Source organism: Armigeres subalbatus, chromosome 2 (genome assembly GCF_024139115.2).
Source record: "Armigeres subalbatus isolate Guangzhou_Male chromosome 2, GZ_Asu_2, whole genome shotgun sequence".
Classification (NCBI taxonomy): domain Eukaryota; kingdom Metazoa; phylum Arthropoda; class Insecta; order Diptera; family Culicidae; genus Armigeres; species Armigeres subalbatus.
Window position 1 is genome coordinate 23,903,763 of NC_085140.1, and position 20,849 is coordinate 23,924,611.

General features: G+C 38.5%; 1 protein-coding gene across 7 annotated transcripts in view; it reads right to left on the reverse strand.

Annotated features, from left to right (window-relative positions):
- Positions 1-20,849, reverse strand: part of LOC134218252 (potassium voltage-gated channel subfamily H member 6) — a 531,314-nt gene that overhangs the window by 128,365 nt on the left and 382,100 nt on the right. The window lies entirely within an intron of this gene.

Sequence of the window (20,849 nt, forward strand, 5' to 3'; positions counted from 1 at the left end):
AAAATTGGTTTAGTTTCAGAGTTATGAGAGAATATGGCCAAATTTGGAGCAATGGCCAAAACCAGTTAGCCTATTTCCGAACCTAAATTATGTATAGGTTTTATTTCATTTCGTTTTAATTCGCCAAGCATGAGCAATGTGAAGACTTTTTTCAAATATTTTAATAAGAACAGCTCAGCGAATAAGGGATTCAGATGTAGAATCGTTGCTTTTCTTTGAATCCTTTAAACTGTCTAGATATAAACTTTCTTCTTTTGCAATGTTTGTTTGATTTCTGGTTGTCTTTTTGTCTATAAGCTCCACTGCGCAACAGCGTGAGATAGCCAGTTGTCGACCCCTCTTGCTTGCTTGTTTGATTATTTACCGTCGAATCGGCGAATTTGTGAAAAAAAACCCTGGACGCAAGTAACTAAAAAATCCATGTCTTGCATTGGCATTGCATACAGTGAGAATCGGAGCTCTGTCTCCATAAGTATGGCACGATTTGGGTGAAAAACAAAGAGACGATCCATGCATGCACTGACTGTGTCTTGTTTAGAGAGGCCAGTGGGGGGTTTTCCACCACCCAAATTAGAGTCGGCCGGACCAGCTCGGGGAACTCAATCCTGTGAGTGATGCACGCTCACGCCGGTCGAAGGGTGCTCTGCTCGGTGGTTGGCGGGCTCTCCAACAGTTGGCACCCACACATGATTGCTGTTGTGTTTGGTGTTTTGGGGGAACGGATTCGGGTAACAGAATTGGATGGGGGATGGGCGAAAAAGGATGATATCACTTTGGGTGTTTAGTTCTGCGGGAATGGACAAAATTGGTCGTGTGAACTTGATGCAGTGTTGAAATAATTTGGATACAAGTTGGCTGTGACGTCATTATATTGATTTTCCATCAGTAGAGGAGCTTCCAGTCTGATTAACCCACCTATTGATGATTATGAATTTCTTGTGCATCATCTAATGTAATAAGAAAAATCGAACATTTGTTTTTGAAGCAGTGTTATAGCCTTTACGTACACAGTACACAGCTTTTAGTGTACGAGAAAGGCAAAAATTTGACAAAGATTAATCAGTTGTTTTCATTTATTATCATTGGCGTAACTAGTCCCGTGGCCAGGGGGGAGGGGAGTGTTTGTGTCTATAGCCTTTCCACCAATTGTCTCTATTTTGGGCTCCGCCTTTTAATTTTTTTTTCGAATTTAACGAATTAACAAATTTGAAATTCAAACCAAGTAGAAATACTATGTTGCGTTTTTTTCACAAGGCTCATGTGCTATAAGGCATAACGGAACCGAATTTCATAAATTATAGCTGTTAGTTTTTATAACACTCTATTGTTTGTCGCTTTGATGAAAACCGCTTCTGTAGTTGAGCTCGATGCTGATACTTTATCTTTTACAGTACACATTCGCTAATTAGGGTTTCTTAGGGGCGTTTTTAAGGACAAGCCTCTCGGAATCCTAAACTAAATGCACTCGCGTTTTCAAGGGCACCCCAATCAAAACGGAAGCCACACCCACAATTGTCATTTTCATGATTCCACGTGATTCCAATGATAATAAATGAAAACAAAAGATCCATCTATGTGAAATGTTAATTCGACCTTTCTAATGTTTTTTCTTATTCATAACTAGCAGAGCCGACGAACTTTGTTTCGTCTAAAATTGATTTATTGTCTGATTAGTTCTCGAGTTATGCAGAAATTGCTGGTTCATTTGTATGGGTCTCAAACCATCTTAAGAACCTTCTCCGGCCCCAAAAACCTGAGTAGTGTATACATTGAGTTTATATTAGCCACGTTTTTATCTTTCACACTGATATTTGGAAAGTCGATTATTCAATATGATAGAATAGAAAAATAGAAAAAAACTTTTCAACAAATGTGTTGTATGTTACCAATTTATGCCATTGTGAAAAATTCTCCCACGCTTCAATAGCCGCGGTGTTGTAGACAAGTGCTGATATTGGCGCCACTGCTGTTCAAGTGGGTGCTTCCTGTCAGCGACCTTAGCCAACCAGGATATGGTTACCGTACGAGGTTTCTGATTCAAATCGCAGAGAAGGGTACATTTGCTGCTTGAGCATAGCACACTTTAACGATAGGTAGGTGGGTACGTCATATCTCTATATTAATCTACTGAGACTGCACATTCTGGCGGTTTCTCTTCCAGGAAGAAATACAAACGCATCGTGCAGAACTTCCCGATGAAAAGCCACGTTGAGCAAAATTGGTGCATTCAAGGATAAGGGAAACCATCATCATCGTTATCGTTTTCTCGTTTCAGGAATTTGGCTTCCTATAAAATATCATGCCTTTCCGGCTTGGCCAGCAAATTCTTACATTGCAGTGGGTCGCTGGAGCTGCATTAAAGTATTTCAGGAGACAAAAGCGGTGCCAACGAAAGTCTTCTCTCGGTTCGATGCAATGGCAAAAGCTTTCTATTCAACGAATGCCAACGCTTGTTCGTGGTCGGGGTAAGCTTCTCTGGGAATTGAGCAGCCATTCCCCGGGGAAGAAAGGTATAAAACGAATCGGCGGGAATATCAGTGAGAATCGTTTCCTGCGTGTGGCTGGAATATCATTCTGCAGCATCAACGTTTTGCAGAAAAAACTGCTTTGGGAGTTACTGCGATAATCAGCAGTATTCCACCGCTGTAGCTTTAAAACAATTCCTCATTTGCATATAAGTTGATTAAGTTTCAGTTATTATTGTAGGAAGTGCGCATTTATTAGTACGAGCATGAAACCCCATCCCACCCACTCAATTCAGAACTTTTCCCATGGATTTGGCTGCTTTGTAGTGGTGGCATTGAGTGTGCCTTTCCCAACGACTGAATAGTAAAATAATGGGGGAACCCGTTTTCCCTACCATGTTGTAGCTACATAGCGTATACACATAACCTTTCCCACTATGTAGTATTATAGTTTTCTCTACTTTCCTGGCAAAGCTCATTGTGTGGAGTATGCGGCGTATTGTAGCGAAGGCATTCTTCAGCCTGCTGTTTCTCGATTGAAAAAAGACGATGTTTAGGGTGGTACTAAACTTCAATTATGAACCTTTTGCGTGATACCACATTATTTCACAGCTAATCTCAGCTTAGATGTTCAAAGGTTACTACTAGGTAATTGATCGGAAGGAGTGTAAATTTCATTGCATTCGTTAGAGCAGCTCACGTGAATGATCAACCATGGCGCTTGCCAAATCATTACATTAAGATAGGGAAAGGATAATCTCATGTGTAATATTTGAAGTTGTATTGGAGAAAATATTCAGAAATATTTATTTCATCGAATTGATATTATGCTAATGTGTCGTTTACTGTGTACACCCTAGAAAACGTGTCGGTTTGAAAACTGAATAGAAACCTTCTATGAGTTAAATAAAGAATGTACTGAATCATATTGCATCGCTTATAAAGTAAGGCTATCAACCGATTGTCATGAAATTTTCGAAGACTGAAATACATGACAATATGTAAGCTTGATTTACTATTTCAATTTAATTATTAATTTTTTTCTTCTTTTTTGGCATTACATCCAAACAAGTGCTGCATTGTGAACCGGTCTGACTAATGAGATTGATGCTCTCCCAAAACACGCACAAGGCCTTGCATCGCAGATGCATGGTATTTTACGAAGTGTACCACCAGCAATGTTTTCCCAATGATGTTGTACAAAGTACAACAGCGTTCGTGCCCGTGTGCTAAGACCAAGGATTTGATATGCTTTTTGTCACAAATCATAAATCTACTCAAAGTGGTGTGAATAGACTTTGGTTAGCATGCAAAATCCATTTAAAAAAACATTGCCTCCTTATCAAGATGCATTCAACATCCAAAATCAATAACGCATTTATGTTTTCAAAAGAATATTTTTACAGGCATCGACCTACATAAGTTGATCTTTTTTTTTATTATTTGAAATTTTCAACATTTATCCTAAGATAAAACACACGAAACAATTAAAACAGCTTAAACTATTACACCTAGGCTGCCCCATATAAATATTAAATCAAGCAAAGATGGGACAAACATGCGGTTACAGGGAGTATAGACTTACCGTGCAATAAACAATTAAAACAATTGAATGTGCTCATGAATGAACCTTTGCACAAGAAAGCATCATTGACGACGTTCACGCTACAGAAAAAATCGACAATCATCGTAATTAATAATACGTGTTGCTTCATACCCTTAGGGTTCTTTCACAAATTACGTAATGCTAAATTTGATGATTTTGGACCTCCACCCTTCCCCTCGTAACCGTCCTTGAATTCAGATCTTAATATTCAAATCGATCAACAAGAAGATCTACGATGTCCTCACTATTTTTATGAGTTGGAATAGCTCCACGAGACTTCATTACAACGTTACAGACAAACTACAAAGTTCATTCGATATCTACGACACTCCAAACTATCTTTGAGCTCAGATCTTAATATTCAAATCGATTAACTTGAAGATCTTCGATGTCCTCACTAGTTTTATGAGTTGGAATAACTCCAAGGTACCTCGTAACACCATTCCAGACACACCACAGAATTCGTTTAATATTTACGACACTCCAAACTGTCCTTTAGTACAGATCTCAATATTCAAAACGATCAACATGAAGATCTTCGATGTCTTAATTATTTTTATGAGTTGGAATAGCTCCACAGTACCTCGTAACACCATTACAGACCAGGGCTGACAATAGTCATTCTCGTCGTAGGAAGAAAGCGAAAAAATATAGTCTTCGTCATAAGATTGCACGACGCGACACTTATTTGGTTTCTTCACCTCGCATGCCTACCACGAAGATAGTCGTGCAGCCAAAAGTTGTGATGATTTCTGTCGTCACTTCATCACACAATTGCACGTCATTATAGACGGAGTGGTTAAACAAATAATGGCGTCTAGAGTAAACAAATAGTATGAACTTTGGTAACATAAATTTTTCGATAACATTCATAACATCTTCATACGTTACTTCAAATTCATTATAATAAAGAATTAAAAAAAATCTTCGCATGGCAGCTGCCTCTTGAAGAATAATGATATGAAGTCTTCGATGTCGTCATGACGATTTGGTTGCACGACAGAAGCTAACGTCGTGCGCGTCATTGACGATGCGCCGAGTAGCACTGAAGACAATACAACTCGTCGCTACTGTGGCTTTTCTAGCTGCGACGATGACTATTGTCAGCCCTGTTACAGACACACTACATACTTCGCTGGACATCTACGACTGTCCAAACTATCCTTGAGTACAAATCAATCAACATGTAGATCTTTGATGTCCCTGTTAGTTTTATGAGTTGGAATAGCTCCACGGAACTTCGTTACACCATAATAGACAAACTGCAGAGTTCGTTCGACATCTACGACACTCCAAACCATCATTGAGTACAGATCTTAATATTAAAATCGAACAACATGATGATCTTCGATGTCCTCACTAGTTTTATGAGTTGGAATAGCTCTAAGCTACCTCGGAACACCATTACAGTCACACCACAGAATTCGTTTATTATCTACGACGCACTAGTACAAATCTTATTACTCAAATCGATCCACATGTAGATCTTCGATGTCCTCACTAGTTTTATGAGTTGGAATAGCTCCACGGGACTTCATTACACCATTATAGACACATTACAGAATTCGTTGAACTTCTACGACACTCCAAACTGTCTTTGAGCTCAGATCCTAATATTCAAATCGATCAACAAGAATACTTTGATGTCCCCACTATTTTTATGAGTTGGAACAGCTCCACGGAACTTTATTACATCATTACAGACAGAATTCGTTCGACATCTTCGACACTCCAAACTATCCTTGAGTACAGATCTTAATATTCAAATCGATCAACATGAAGATATTCGATGTCCTCACTAGTTTCATGAGTTGGAATAGCTTCAAGGTTCCTCGTAACACAATTACAGTTACACCACAGAATTCATTCAATATCTACGACACTCCAAACTGTCCTTGAGCTCAGATCTTAATATTCAAAACGATCAACAGGAAGATCTTCGATGTCTCAACTTTTTTTTATGAGAAATAGCTCCACGGTACTTCGTAACACCATTACAGACACACTACAGATGTTACAGATCTTAATATTCAAAACGATCAACATGAAAATCTTCGATGTCCCAACTATTTATGATTTGTATATACTGGTGTAATGATGTCTCATGGGGCTTCTCAAACTAACATACAAGCTCAAAAGCCTATGGATTACTCTGTTGATCTTATAGACCTCCAATATCTGAACTTAATAACGCTTTGGAGTACCGCAGGAACTCTTAGAATGTTGTGATTTGTATATACTGGTGTAATGATGTACCATAGGGTTGCTCCAACTGACATACAAGCTCAGGACCCTATGCATCACTCCGTGGGTTTTGTAGAACTTCAATATCTGAACTCAAGAATGGTTTGGAGTACCGTAGCTATTCTGGGAATATAGAGTTTTTTATATATTGATTTAATCATGTCCCATGGGATTTCTACAACTAACACATGCTCAGGAACCTATCAATCGCTCTGTTGTACTTGTAGGCCTCCAAGATCTGAACTCAAGAATTGTTTGGAGTACCGTAGATATTCTGGGAATGTGATATTTTGTATATACTGCTGTAATCATGTTCCATGGGGCTTTTCCAACTAACAAACAAGCTCGGGAACCTATGAATTACTCTGTTGATCTTGCCGATTTCCAAGATGTGAACTCAATAATAGTTAGGAGAACCGTTTATGTTGTGGTAACACTGTGATTTGATAAAAATAGTTTACTTATGTCTCAGGTAGCATTGCCAACTTCAAATTAGGATTGAGGCCCCGTAAAACGCTTTGTTTTTTGTTACTCATAGAAGGCTTAGAAGATCTCAAAAAAAATATTTTTCCCATATATCTACTTTTTCATGGTTTGCATTCGTTTTTGAAGCAGAATGTCCAAAATTTATGTTGAAACACGACGAAAAAAAAATCCGTATTGAATCGGTTAAAGGGTAATGAAGATGAATTATTCAACATCCTATCAGTTAATAATGTGCACATTGCCATTATTAAGCATATGCGGTATTTCGAAAAATTTCGTTTTAGGGCATTCGAAACGAAATTCCGCAGAATTCCGCGAAATTTGAGTATGGCGAAATCTGATATTCTGATTTCGTTTCGTATTGTAAAATTTAAAAATTTTCGACAGAAAAATCACACTTTTAACAAAATTAAACGAAATTTCGCGGAATTTCGAAATTAATTCAAGTTGCCAAATCATAAAAAAATTCGGCTGCGCCGCTGAATAAATCATTCAAACTCTATTCTAAATTTTATACATATAAATTTCTTCACTAAATCTCACTACGTAATACAATTCTGTATCTTCAACAGAAACGCATTCAGGTTTCCACTTGAAAATTTCTTCAATGTTTTGTTGAAAGTGTTCAAGTATAAATCGTAATGCATATCTGTTGATTTAAATAATATTGTTCAGGGACGTAGGCGATTTTTTGATCTGTGCTCTAGTTGTGGAAACTTTTTGGTAAGCGAAATATTCCTCACTGATCTACTGAGTGTTGTTTGATATTGCTTGAGTATTGTTTGAACGTATTCAGTTTGAACAACCATTGTTTGAAAACAGTGAAATGAAGATGGTGATGTTTTAGAAGTTTTCCTGATTTAGTAGATTTTTAGATCTTTGCAGATTTAGGAATGCTCCAGATTTGGGGCATTCTCTAATATCTCATTTATTTCAGATTCTGGAACTGATTCAGATCCTTCCGATTGAGATCATTGGCATGACCTAAACTTTTGCCTTCAGATATTTTTGATTCCGTATATCATGCACGCAAAAACAAAAGCGTTCATGTACTCGTGAACTAACGAGTTCACGGTGTATTTTAAGTCGCGAATTCGGGACTGAAGCTCCTGAATCCATGACTTAAATCACGGTGTATTTTTGCTGGTTCACGAATTCGGGAACCTTTTTTTGCGTGTGGATATCTAGAATTTTCTCACATTTTCTAGATCCTGCAGATCCGTATTATTCAAGGATCAAAATAGAGAGATCGCAGCAGGTTGTGCGCGAAAATAGCTGCTGTTGACTTTTCTGTCTCGTATTTTCTGTACTTTTATGAATTCAGCCGATAAAATCCGTTTTCCGAAAATTGTGGTAGTTTCTAGAATTTTTTTTTCTTCTCTCGATTCGCGGGTGTACAGTGGTTTTGGACTCAACAAATTTTGAATACCCTATTCCCCTCAAAATGTTGCCCATGCAGACGAAGAACCATTTAGCCAGTTCAGAGCCGCAGTCCAGCTGACCCGGGAATCTCTATGCCATCAGAATGAACAGAGGAGTCGTTCCAGCAGATCTAGCTGCTTAGCGGAGGTATCGACTCCGGAAGGGGGTTTTAAAACTGGAAATCAGAATGGAATCGTCGTAAGTTAAAAATTGATCAATTCAAGATGCACTAAATTAATGATTTCGTGTGTGTGTTACTTCTACGTGAAGTTTTCGATAAGGAAATTGATATCTCACTGGCAAAAGTCCTTTGCAAAAGTCCTTTGCCAGTGGAGATATATCAGCTTCCACACTGATATTCTTCCTCCCCTTCATACGGGAGCTTGGCAGAAGGAAGGTCGTGATATGTGCCATCACAAATATTGCCTCCGCTCGCTTTCAAATCGACTTCTATAAAACATTCTTCATGCCTGCCGTATCCTAACGGAACTATCAATTCTATACTTTCGCCTCTAATGCTATCATGAACATGTACGTCCGAGTTTGGAAGATGATATTAGCATTTCCATATCATTGCAATTCAAGATGGAAAAAGGTAAGCAAAAGAAAAAAGATCATTTTTATATCTCAGCGGATTATGTGTAAGTGTTTTTTTTTTACTGAACTCATACTGTTTGCAGTATTCATGATGCTAAATTAGTATTGTCATCATCTTCTCTTATAATATAATTATTATTTGTCATATACGCTTATTAAAACATGTACCTATGTTATTTTCTTAAGCTGCGAACCAAATTACCGATTCGTTTAAAATTTGGTCGAAGTTTAACGGTTTGTGGGTTGTTTAACTTTTGGTTGAGATTCACCCTGTTCCGAAGCATGGCTGGATTTGTCAGTATGATAGATAAACTTTGTTTGTGGAAAAAATGGCGTTACATCAAATTTGTACCAAACATTCTGCCATTCTGCCAAAACTCATTGAGCTTTTTGACTGGATGTGGGATTGGTCGTTGAAGTAGTTTGAACCTAACAGAGGCCATCAGAGACAAACGATACATTCTGGAATGCAGAGGAAATATTTGTCGTGACCATCGTGGGTTTAAAGTAATTAGGTTTTCTCACCTTTCAATTGAAATAATCCAAAAAGTAGATGAAATGAATGCAATCAGCTTAGGAGTGTGCGCATCCTGGAATGTTAAATCAAGTTTTTAATTTCAAATAATCCTACACCTTAGTTTTTTCTAATTTTCTGATTGTGTAAACCTCAAATGAGTTCTGTGCGTGATCTCTCTTGTTTCGGACAGCAGAACGATCGCGCGGTCGGCCGAATTATTGTGTTCTGCATTGCGCGGCCGGTAATAAAATTTATCAGTTCTGTGCGTGATCTCTCTTGTTTCGAAGCGGGCTTGGTAGTCATATGGCTACTGCTTCTGCCTCATACGCAGGAGGTCGTGGGTTCAATCCCAGGTCCGTTCCATTCTCCTACTTTGTATCTTCCTTTATATTTCTCATGTTCTAGCAATCGCTAGAACTGGAAATGGACTTTCATACCGTTTCCATTTTTATTCCTATACCTTCAACTTGAGTATTCTAACAGTAATCTGCTAGAATTGGAAATGAACTATAGAGCTCGTTTCCTACATCCAATTAGAAATTCCATCAGTTACCTTCTCCTGTCTATCACATTGGCAGCTCGTTAACCAAGACGGAGCTCTGCCTCTCCAACCTAACCCAGAAATTCCAACAAATTCCGCATGAACTCGTGGCAAGTGCAGAGGTATATTCGGCTTGCAGCGGGCGAGTGATTGCATCATCATTTCCTCCCCTTCCCTACATTGACTTGCATTCTGACGTGGCAGGCGCCAGTATGACCTAACAAATGAGATCACCAGTACTTGTACATTGAAGATGTGTGCTAGTCCCAAGCAAACATCTGTTGGTTCCCTGTGCAAGAACAGCTGATCTGGTCATAATGGAGTAGCAACTACGAGCAGTCAATCAAGCTCAAGCTCAAGCTTTTCTGATTGTGTAAACCTCAAATGTCCTTTCGTATTTATTTTATTTTTATTGATTTTACGGAATTTCAACAGAAGATAAACATTATTTAGTTAAAGTGATTTATTATTTGCCACTCGATTCCTGGACGTTGAAATGCGTTAGTTAAAGGTATTTTCAAGATCAAGATAAGTTAAATAAGAATAAGCACAAGTTGTTTTTTTAATGGTATGTTTACCTTGAAGGCTCTATCCTTCAGTTTACCCACAACATGAAAGAGGACTGAGGAGACTATACACTTTCGCGTGGTGAGTGTTTCAGAGATACTAATTTTTGAGATATTTATATCATCTCTATTCTATTCTTTCACATATTTGAATATAGTATGTTTCGAATAAATATTTCAAATACTATTTGCCAAATGTGGGATATTTTTCTAATATTCACATATAATAAAAATGTTACACATTGCTGTCAACGTATGAGTGAATATGGGCCAGTGAATATTTGAGATAATGGAGATAACGATAATCTGTGGTAAGTAAATATGATGTATTCTATCGTCTTATGGGTTCTATGCTTGTTTTCACCGGTTTTGTTTCTTTTTAGGCCTGGCTGCTTTATGTTTGAACTACATTCATGATGTGCTTCAGCATAAATATTGACAAGAAAAGTGATAGGTGTAGTCGAATCTATTACTTTCCAGGATTCTTCCAAGTGATGGCTGTGTATGTGTAGACTAGACTAGACTAGACTAGAATGCTGGGGGCAGCAGGGACAGCAGGGACAGCATGGACCATGTCCAAGGGCTTGACGACCCCTCCCTAGCTGTCTGCGAGTCAGGGAGAACTGCCTAGGGCGTAGTGGGATTTAGCAGTGGGCTCTGCTAAAATCCCTCCCAAAAAACCACAAGTGCCCGTAATCAGACTCTATCAAAGCGACTGTGTGCCGCTTCAAAGCACAAGCCCAGGGAGGAGTGCCAACTGGCATGGGGAGTGTCCCTACTCCGGTAGGGTAGCGCGTGAGCTGCTTCGGCAGGGAGTGAGCGGACTGGCTGAGCTGTGGCAGGAGTGTCATAGCGAGTCGCCGCCGCTATGGCCACCTCGAAGCGCAGCAGAAGTCTGAGTATGGACTGCACATGCTAAAGTAAGAGTGTCGTAGCGTAGTATCGTTGATTAGTCCCCACATACCGCTGTCGACACCTCGAGGCATGGCAGTGGAGTGTTAGAATAAGTTGTGGAGTGTACCTACTTCGGTAGGGTAGCGCGTGAGCTGCTTCGGCAGGGAGTGAGTGATCTGGTTGTGCTGAGGCAGGAGTGTCATAGCGTGTCGCCGCTATTGTCACCTCGAAGCGCAGCAGAAGTCTGAGTATGGACTGCACATGCTGAGGCAGGAGTCGAGGTATCCCATCGACACCTCGAGGCATTGCAGTGGAGTGTTAGAGTGAGCACCCGAAAAAGGGTCACATGGAGCGAATGGTCTTTGGAGAAGCTGCTTCGGCGGCAGGGTAGCAGTGGGTTGTACCCACACATCTACAGTTGTGCACATGTGGTGCATGGGGAGTGTCCCTGCTTCGGCAGGGTAGCGTATGGTCTGCTTCGGCAGTGGTGTGATTGATCTGCTCGTGCTGAGGCAGAGTGTCGTAGCGCAATATCTGTAGGCCCAGGCAGTTACCGCTATTGATACCTCGAGGCATGGCAGCGGAGCGTCCGGGAGAGCATCCAAGTAAGACTCAAATGGAGTGAATGGTGTGCGAGCACCCAAGTCAGTCTCGCGTGGGACGAGTGCCTGTGTGAGCGATAATGAGTGAGTACGCTTAGTACTGCCGTCCCCCCAGAAGTAGTACTGCGAGGTAGTTCCTGGGGAAACGATGGTGGAGCCCAAGGGAGTTTAGTCGGTATTACCGGTATGGTCGAGTCCGACACTCCAGTACACTTCCGTGTGGTAGTTTGGCAACTACAATGCACGTGTACTGGGTTAGTGTGTAAATGCATTCTCCCTTGTAAAAAAAAAAAAAAAAAAAGACTAGAATGCTGTCCAAATTACGAAATTCGATTTTTTTTTTCTTGAAATCGGAATGGAATCCTGTTCAGATTCCGAATGGAATTCCTTATGCATTGCGAATGAAATTCTTTTTGAATTCCGAATTTACTACTGTTTGAATTCTAAACGTTTTTTGCCTTTCTCGTATACTAAGTATACGGTAAAGGCTATATGATCGCTCCAAAAACAAACTTTTTATAGAAGGCCCGGAGACCCATAGTGTTATATACCAATCGACTCAGTTCGACGAATCGAGGTGATGTCTGTGTGTGTGTGTGTGTGTGTGTGTGTATGTGTGTGTGTGTGTGTGTGCGCAAAACTACTAAAAAAATGTCACTCATTTTTCGGGCACTTACCCTCAACCGATTTGCTTGCAACAGATTGCATTCGACGCAGAATCCTGTCCCATTGTTTCCTATCTGAAATTGGCCAGATCGGACTATGGGATCAGAAGTTATGGCCAAAATACAAATTCATACGAAAAAATCGCGTAAAAAATGTCACTCATTTTTCGGGCACTTACCCTCAACCGATTTGATCGCAACAAGTTGCATTCGACGCAGAATCCTGTCCCATTGTTTCCTATTTGAAATTGGCCAGATCGAACTATGGGATCGAAAGTTATGACCAAAATACAAATTCATGCGAAAAAATCGGGCACTTATCCACAACCGATTTGCTCGCAACAAGTTGCATTCGACGCAGAATCCTGTCCCATTGTTTCCTATTTGAAATTGGTCAGATCGGACTATGGGATCGAAAGTTATGGCCAAAATACAAATTCATACGAAAAATCGCGTAAAAATGTCACTCATTTTTCAGGCACATATCCTTAACTGATTTGCTCACAACAAGTTGCATTCGATGCAGAATGTCTCATATATTCTTATTGAAAATTGGCCAGATCGGGCTATGGGCTTAGATGTTATGGTCTAATTACTATTTATTGTGAAAAGGGTTCAAAAAAGTCTAGCTCACTTTTTTAGCACTTAGACTTCCGCTCGCAACAGATTGCATTCGACGCAGAATCTTGTCCCATTGTTTTCTATTGAAAATTGGCTAGATCGGACTATGGGATCGGAAATCATGGCTCAAACACCATTTTGCCTTTTTCTACGAAAAGGCTGTATGTTCGCTCCAAAACCAAACTTTTACAGAAGGCCTGCAGACTCATAGTGTTATATACGTATAAGCTCGATGAACTGCGATGATGTCTCTGTGTGTGTGTGTGCGCGCACCAAAAGTGCGAAAAGTTTAGCTCACTTTTTCGGGCACTTATCCTCAACCGATTTAATTCCAACTATAGATAGTAGAATATATAGATGAGCGAAAGCATGGCTGAGTCGATTTTTCTGCCCGTGCACACGCACATATGACGTCACAGCCCTTAACGTTTCCATTGAAATCGTGACGTCATGCTCGTTTGGAGACACGTTTGACAGTTCGTTTGGAGACAGAGGATTTATCTTCACTCATCTATATATTCCACTATCTATAATTCCAACAAGTTTCATTCGACGCGGCATCCTGTCGTATTGTTTTCTATTGAAAATTTGGACCATGGGCACAGAAATTATGGCCAAAATATACTATGTGTTATAAAAAAGCGAGTAAAAAAGTCTAGCTGACTTTTAATGGACTTACCCTCAACCGATTTACTCACAACAAATTGCATTAGATGCGGAATCCTGTTCTATTTAGAAAGTTGGCCAGATTGGACTATTACCTTTGAAATTATGGCCAAAATACTTTTTGCCTTTCTTGTGCAACAAAGTTGTACCGAAAGGCTATAATTTCTTTCCGAAAACGAACTATCGGATGCTTCCACACTGATACACTTCCCTTCCTCTTCATACGGGAGTTTGGTAGAAAGACGGTCATGAGATTTATATCATAATAAATATTGCCCTCCGCTCGCTTGATGGGAATGACATTTTCGTTTTCTTTTTGTGTAGTCGGAGCTTCAGTTCAATTTACATCCAAAAGTGATATCCTTAAAATATATGACTGGGTAAAATAAAACAGGGTATGTACGTCAAAAGATTGGAAAAGGAAACAAAATGTCGAAATTCTTATTAGCATATTGTAGATCAAGCTGAAAACCGAACCGAGGTTTCGCGACAATCGCATTTTCTCGCATTTCCGGATGTTGAAACTGCATCGCGAGTAGTGCGCAACTGTGCCATAGTCGGGCACCACTCGCGATGCAGTCGCGACATCCGGGAATGGGACAAAATATGATTTTCGGTTTTCAACTGGATCTGCAATATCTTTGCCATAGAACGGACAAAGAAATTTGTCTGTTTTACTCCTAGCTACTAGCTCATCTATTTTCAAGCACACACATTTTACGAAGGTCGAGAAAGGCACCATCACCGCTAGGTGGATTAATCTGGGTTTTTTTTTCTAATTTCTAATAGATTTCTTCGAGTTTCGAGTGCAATACTGTTCGAATTCCGATTGGAATTGTGTCTGAATTTCGAACGGAGCTCTTGTGTAATTTTAAATGGATTTTTCTATTCGAACTTGAAATTAAATTCTGTCCGAATTTTGAGCGGATTTTTTTTCCGAATTCCGAGTGGAGTTCTGTTTGAATACCAACAGAAGCTCTTTCAGAGAGACTTTCAGCCCTAGATCACAATATATATATATATATATATATATATATATATATATATATATATATATATATATATATATTTATTCTGGCCTTTGCTTGCCTTCTATTTTGACTATCTTCAAATCTTCCTTCTCATAGCCTATTTCAAATATATCTCTTTTGTCAACTATCTTGCTCGCTTTCCATTTTGTTAGTAGAAAATGCATTTTAGACATAGCTAATTTTTTGAAGAGTGGTAGAAATGCTAGTACATATTAGGTTGGTAAGAAAATAGATTAGAGTGCGTTTTTATATGATATGCAGATTGTTCGCGAGAATCAGAAGCTTTTGATCTGCTTGTGCGGGCGATAAGTGAATAGATTTTACTAATCGCAATGCTGTACTTGAAAACATGCCTCAGAGACGTTTATTTAGGAGTATCAAATTTTCTGTCGGAATTGAGTGAAAAAAATAGATCATGTTTGTTTGTTGTTTGAAAGACAAATGTTCAGCATTCAGAGGTCACGTACAGTTGTGATTTATTTAGTAGGCAGAACGGTCGGCCGGTCATGACATAATTTGTTCTGCTTTGTGCGGTTAGCAGAACGATCGCCCGATCATCGAAATGTTGTTCTGATTTGTGCGGGTGAGTAAATTAATTAGAAAGTGAAGATGCAGTTCGCGTCAGTAAGCAGAACGATCGGTCGGTCATCGTTTCCCTCATATTTACCGTCATTAATATGTCCGTAACAAAACTAGCTCTAAAATTATGTAGGATAGGCGAAGAAAGTTTCAAAATAGTGCCTGGAAGGTCGGAAAAACCGAAAATTTCCACATTTTGAAGAAACATCTAACATTTTGGCGAGGCAAAACGCCCTAGTGGCAATAACCTACAAAGTACTTGCGTCTCCACGGACTATCCATACTAGAATGCTGATTCGCCGACGCGTGGTACTTTGTTCCCTAGGAGCTGCCAGCTAAAAGGCGTTTTGCCTCATGAGTTTTCCGGCAATAAAATATCACCACTTTTTTGAAATGTGAATATTATCAATATGATTGAGATTTTTGACAATTTTTGAATGGCATCAACTAGCTAACTTGTTTAACTGAGCATAATGTAAAAATACCCATGAATAGCGTTACAAATCAGACAATAGAGCAGTGTTTGCTTAGCTAGGGCATATTGCCCCCCCTTCCCCTACACGCTATACACGGCATACCGTTTACCAAAACGAACCCTGCCACAATACCTACCCTATATATCCAACATCCCAGTGATTTCTCGTGGAAGTGCAGATGACTCGTCGGCTTCTATCAAAGCGAGTATCATGTCAACATTTTCCTACCCATTCCTTAATTCATCTGCATTCGGACACGGCCGCACATTGGAACAACTCAGAAAAAGACGGTCAAAACCTCATTGTGGCGTTTAATACAGATTTAGATCCATGATTTCTTCATAGAATGTGTACAAAAAGCTGCTCGACAAAATCTAGACCGTGTAATCCACTATTATGGTTCAATGCGAAACCGGACAAAAAAAAAAAATTTCCACAATTTTTTTTAGTTCGTGTATTTGACAATGTTTTAGAATATTGTGTTTTGAGAAATTTTACTGAAGATACTGTATGTTTTTCTCTTAATTTTAAGTGTTGAATCGTTGTTTTTCGATATTGCAGTCTTAAATTAATATAAAAATCGATTTTCAATATTTCGAAACTAAATATACAACGTTTTGACCCGTTTTGTATCACAAAACATTGAATAGCACTGACATACGCTAATCTGAAGATAATATGACCTTTTGTATTGACATTTCTATCAAATAGAACACATTTATCGGAAAAATAGGTCAATTTCATGAAAAAATGTCACCCTTATTGGCACATTTTGGCAGCTAGATTTACGTTATTCAGAAAGCTTATTTTATATAGAAGAAGCCAGTGGCTAAAGCTCAGTTGGGTCTGATGAGGCTCATTGATTTTTGTTCCAATTCTTAAAGTGCTATTTTCGAAAAAAAATAGGTTTTGTTTCACCTGTATCCAGTTTGTACTAAAAATAGTACTAAAAAATGCTATAGCTCCCGCTCACAAATAGCATCCTCCTCCCCCGAAGATCTGGAAGATAGAAATATGCGCTCAAACATGATAAGTAAAATATATTGCTTATGCTATCAATATTTAGACTTCTGTGAAAATTTTTGATGGTGAGTCATAATTCCTCATCAAAGCAATCTGTCAAAAACCGTTGACATTCCACAAATGCTTATCAGCGTACGTGAGCATTTGGTATTAGATGAGCAGAGATCCGTGAGCCTTCCTTGGATAGCTTTCAAAAGGGTAGTACTATTAGTAATAATTCGCTAGCTATCAGCAGTATTCAATACTCACTAACTTTAGGTATCTTGTGCGTGTCCACAATAGCCTTTGTGTTGTGCTTTGAGTCTTGGCACAAAGTATCCTAACTTTTATTAAATTCTACACATTCGATTTGAGGTGCTTAAGTAACGTCAAAGAATGCCTTACACGCATCCACTTTGATTACCGAACCGAATCAAATTCAATTCTACAAATGTTCTATGTTTTCATCAAATCATTTTTAAAGAATTTAATTTAATTTTAAATGTTTAACTAATGTCAGCTTCAAATAAACTGTTCTCTGTTCCTTCAACTCCATCCTCACAAATGATCGAATGAATACCACAAGCAGGGGTCCAAATTAGCTCCAAAATCTGCTGCATTTGTCGTTGATATTTAGGGGATTTCTGAGCGAGTTAAAAAAAACAGCTTGAAAGCTGTGAAATAGGTATTTGGTTAGAAAAGCTATCAAAAGTATCAATCGCTTCTTATGGTCTACCTCCGTTTAACTATAATATTTATAGAAATTGGTTTCGGAAATGGCCAATACACCTCTTAACGACAACAAATCAACAAGCATTTTACAAAATTTGACGTACGAATAATCCGAATATGATCAAAACAACCCAAGAAAAATCCAAGCAATCACGCGTTTCATATTGAGCTGAGGGATCGTAACTGAGCAAATAATTTCCGCTCAGGAGTCTAATAAAGTGCAAAGTACTCAATAAGCATACTGATTTTTTTGTTTCAATTTAATTTGCCTTTAATTGATTATTAGGCAGTTATTTCCGCATTATCGATTAACGGTAAGGTGCAAGTATCTTAACCAATAAGGTATTATACGGGTGCAGTACCGATTTTTGGCCATATCTCCATATTCGAGCATTTATTAAAAATATTTTAGAAGTTTTGGCGGTGTTTAGCTCTCATAAAGATACACTTATTATTTAGCCAAATTTACTTCTAAAACCAATCGATTTTGTTTGAAAACAATGTTTTTCAAAAGTTGGCTAAATTAGGCACTGAATTATAAGCAAAGGGTACGCTCACCCTACTTATAGAAATAATAAATAGATCCACAATAAGGCCGATGAAATGAGTATATGATGAGAAAAAGAAATATTTATCGAAAACTACACTATAAAAATTGGAACAAAAATCAGTGAGCCTCATCAGACCCAATTGAGCTTTAGCCATTGGCTTCTTTTATACAAAATCAGCTTTTAGAATAACGGAAATCTAGCTGCCAAAATGTGCCTATAAGGCTAATATTTAATCAAGAAAATAGCCTATTTTTTCAATAAAATCGTTCTATTTGACTGAAATTCCAATCACAAAGACTATATTATCTAAAAACGATCGTATATTAGTGCCATTTTTTATTTTGTGATACAAAACGTGTTGATATGTTGTATATTTACTTTAAAAATACTGAAAATCGATTTTTATATGAGTTTTGGACTGCAGTATCGAAAAACAACGATTCAACCTTTAAAATTAGGAAGAAAACCTATAGTATCTTTAGCAAAATTTCTCAAAACACAATATTCTAAAACATTGTCAAAAACCCGAACAAAAAAAAAAATTCTAGAAAAAAATGTTTTTTGCTCGGGTATCGCATTAAAAAATAATAGTGGATTTCACGCTCTAGATTTTGTCGGGCAGCTTTTTGAACACATTCCATGAAAAAATCATGGATCTAAATCTGTATTAAACAGCACAATGAGGTTTTGACCGTCTTTTTTCTGAGTTGTTCCAATGTGGGCCGGCGCTGGTATTGCTTATTTTTGGATCACCAGTTCTTACACATTGAAGATGATGTTAGTCCCAAACTTCATCTGTTGGTTCTCTGTGTAATTACAGCTGACCTGGCAATAACGGAGTAGCAACCGTGGGCGGTCAATCGTGCTCATGCTCATGCTCATCCTGCAGATCCGTATTATTCAAATCCTTCAAAGTTGTATCGTTTTTCTGTTGCAATCGTGCCGGTGCGGCGCGTTTTCCGTAGGGCAGTTTATTGTTAGTTTGGACGTGTTGCTGGTTTTAAAAGTTAATATTCAGTAATAAACTTAAATGTCTGCGTTTGAGTTTGTTGGCATACAAGGCTTTTACATTATTTCTGAGGTCTGCAAAGATTTATAACTGTTGATTTCGAGTATTATATTCATTCAAGGTACCCCGGGGCAAGTGAAAATACGGGGTAAGTGGGTACTATGGCTGCCGATTAATCGGTGAACGTTTTTAATGTTAACAATGTTCTAGAAAGATGAAGCAGAATTATCAACGAATTCGCCTGACACAAAAAAAGTTGGAATCAAAACCATTTGCGGCACCATACTAATGGTATTGTTTAATCATGACTTTAAACTACCGGCAAAATCTATTACTTTTATTTTAATTCAATGGATTTCCAAAAAAAATAGTCGTTTCAAAATTCATCATTCATGTGGAAATTGAATATTTTGAGCAATTAAATAATTGTGTGACATCAAAAGCTATTTAAAAATTTTGATTAAAGCCAAATTCTGCAATTTTCACTTTCCCTTGATTTTTAACATACATGGGGCAAGTGGAACATATTTGAACAACATTTTCGATAGAGCCATTTTACCTGTTTTTAGATTGTTGTCTAGTGAAGAATAACTTCGACACTCATATATCATATGGATCTGAATCAAATGCAGTTGATATCGTTGGTTTAGTTGTTAAGAAGTAATGTACAGTTGATTTACCAAATGCGTATTTTACTTTTTGAAAATTATCTCCCTTATGGAAAAGAGCAATGGTTATAACTATGCATTTTTTCTAAGTATGCGTTAGCAATTTTGCTGAACTAGCGTTTTTTTAGGTCCCACTTGCCCCGGGGTACCTTATTGTCATTTTTTTATCTAACAGTCATATTTTTTTAAGTAAAATCTTTTGTGTTTGAATCTTTAGTTTCTCTACAATAAATAATGGATAGGAGCATGAGCATGAGCATGAGCATTATGACCGCACAATTCGTAGTTGCTACTCCGTGATTGACTGAACTTGCGAAATTGTACAGAGAACACAATGAATGGGGCTTGGGATTAGCTACCCATTCTCAGTGTACACGTTTCGGGAGCTCAACTATTTAAAGTCAATAACGGCGCCGGCCACGTCCTTACGGTCATATAGGAACGGAAGTATTGTTAGTCCGACTCTCGTTGCTACTAGAGACCGAGTATACCTCTGCATCTCCACGATTGTCTTGGGATAGGATATCGTTTTAGTTACAAAGGATAATTTATCTGGATTCACTTTGGTAAGCGATGCGATCTATGGGATGGGAAATAACATCAATACGAGTTAAAAGTTAAAACATGCACGCCCGGTGGCATATGAAAACTGAGGAGATTCGCGTTTTGGACGACCGCACGGAAGCGCAGCACTCTGTACTCACTTGCTCGATGGCTGCAGCAAATTATTGACGAGCGCGCTTTTTTTCGACCGCGCGCGACATGCGCATGAGCCACCGAACACAAAATAGATATTTTATTTCTTTCCCGACGACTAAAACACGCACTGCACTTACTTGTTCGATGGCAATTCTTATTACCGGCCGCGCAATGCAGAACACAATAATTCGGCCGACCACGCGATCGTTC